General features: G+C 58.7%; 1 protein-coding gene across 1 annotated transcript in view; it reads right to left on the reverse strand.

Moving 5' to 3' along the window:
* Positions 1-1,660: 1,660 nt before the first annotated feature.
* The window catches only part of SERPINF2 (serpin family F member 2), a 6,313-nt gene continuing 5,694 nt past the window's right edge, over positions 1,661-2,279 (reverse strand). Inside the window, exon 10 of the mRNA XM_045299675.1 lies at positions 1,661-2,279. This exon is cut by the window's right edge and continues 1 nt beyond it. The gene's annotated coding sequence lies outside the window, so the exon portion shown is untranslated.

Genomic DNA, 2,279 nt, shown 5'->3' on the forward strand with positions numbered 1-2,279 from the left:
GAGTGATGATGGCAACCAATGTACCAATGTGCTTGACACAAGAATGCAAACTGAAATCATAATGAGGTTTATATGTCACACTCCTCAGATTGGCAGAGTTTAAACAGCCGACTGTACCAGATGCGGGCAAGGATGTGGATAAGCAGATGCCTGTGCACGGCTCGGAGAATGGACAGGGACACGGGGGTGGGGGTGGGGGTGGGTGTTGAAGACCCCTGGCATTACGTGCCAGAGCTGTGCACGGGTTGTTACTGATGTCAAGTTGGCTCCCGGCGCGTGGCGACAGCAGAAGGGAATGCCACACAGCCCCCCACCCTCTCCAGGCGCAGTTTCAGAATGGACCATTGTCAGTCGCAGGATTTTCACCGGCTGACTTTCAGAAGTAGATGTCAGGCCTTCCTCCTGAGGCCATCTTCGTCTGGAAGTTCCACTGGACGCTGTTCAGCCTCATAGCTACCCACAAGCCTCCACTGGCAGGGTGGTGGCTGCACATGAGCTGCACTGGCTGGGAATCAAACCCTGGTCTCCAGCCTTGAAGAGGAGAATTCTACCACGGAGCCACCATGGAGGGCTTGGGGACTCGGCTGTCGGTGGCTTCTTGGCTGTCTCAGGATAAAATACTGCTCTCTTCACGATGACCTAACAAAAGCCCTCACAGCCATCGAGGCCATTAGGACTCATGGTGACCTCTAGGACAGGCTAGAACTTCTCCCGTGGGTTTCTGAGACTGTAGCTCTTTTGGGGAATAGAAAGCCTCATATTTCTCCCAAAGAACAGCTAGTGGTTTTGAACAGCTGACCTTGTGGTTGAAGCCCAAATGCATAGCCACTACGCCAATGGGGCTCCATAGGATGGCCCTAAACTCTTATGCAATTTGTCCCCAGCTCTTCTCTGACACCTTCTTACCCCTTTGCTCATTGCACCCCAACCCCACAGGCCTCCTGGGCATCTTGACCCTTCTGAGCATGCTCCCACCTCAGAGGCTCTGCACATCCTGCTCGCTCACTGCCTGCAGGTCTCTGCTCCAGCGACCCTTGTATCAGCCGCTGCACCTCCAGGCGACAGGTGGCAGCTGCCACGTGTACCCTCCAACCCCACAGACATGGCCCACTGTGGAAGCAAGCCCACCCACAGACAGCCACCTGCATGCACGCCCACATTGCCCCCAGCTCCTGGCCCATGGAACAGAGGAAACCTTGGGCCCTGCGCCAAATGCCCCCAACTGTTTCCCCTAAGTTGTCAGTCGAGGGCAACCTCCAGCTGGAGCCGCTGTTCCCCGCAGCCTGCCCCCCGGCTGGCGGGCGCCAGCTCCTGGCAGAGGGGCTGGCGTGTAATTAGAAATTCCGCAGCCTCCCTAATTGCCAGTTCTTCTCTACCAACTGGGAGGCTGGCGCTATTCTGAGCGGCCCTTGCCGCACGGCATGTCCAGGGAAGCCGGCCTGTGCACAGAGCCAGCCTGGCGAGGAGGTGGCCCTGGAGAGGGACAATGAGGTCAGAGGGGACTGCACTGAGGAGAAGCGCTGGCCAGTGGCCACCAAGCCGACATGGCACCAAAGTGCAGCAGCCCCTCCTGGGGGCCCAGCCTGGCGGCCTCCCCGGGGTCCCTGCAAGCCTCTGCTGCCTCCCACCCAGTCCCAGAATGGTGACACCAGACCCGCACTGCCAGTTCATTCTTTATTCAGTTGGTGTAAAAATCACTACAAAAACTACAAAAGAGGCTTCCGCAGCGCATGAGGGCCATTCCTGCCTGGCCCTTGAGCTCCGAGGCAGTGGAGGAAGGCAGAGAGGGCAAGGAAGAGGGGGCTTGGAGGGACTGGCACCCCTAGGACCACAGGGAGCCAGTGGTCAGAGGCATAGCATGCCCATGCTTGAGCCAGGTTTGTGAGACACCCCTCCCCCACTCCGAGGACTCCGGAGGGGCTGGGCCAACCCATTGCGCCTGGCATCCAGAACCATGCTCTGAGTAGGCCCATCTGCCCGGCTGCAGCCAGGTGCCCTGGGACACCTTCACAGGCGGCCTCCTGTCCCTCCTGTCTTGTAAACAAACGTGGAGGTGCCACACTGGGGACTCAGGGGAAAACCTAACCTACATTCCTGACCACCCTTGCCACATACACCCCCCCCCAAATGACACCCTTTGGAAGAAAGAAATGATGCCGGATTCCCTGAGGCCTGCGCCTCTCAGCCCCACCCCTCCCCCAGGAGGAGAGAGGAAAGAAGGGTCCTCTCCCCTCCCACCCCACGAAGCTGGCTGGGAAAAGTCACGTGAGTTGAGGGGC

This window comes from Echinops telfairi, unplaced genomic scaffold (assembly GCF_000313985.2).
Source record: "Echinops telfairi isolate 266 unplaced genomic scaffold, ASM31398v2 ScPeMD7_7458;HRSCAF=8496, whole genome shotgun sequence".
NCBI lineage: Eukaryota > Metazoa > Chordata > Mammalia > Afrosoricida > Tenrecidae > Echinops > Echinops telfairi.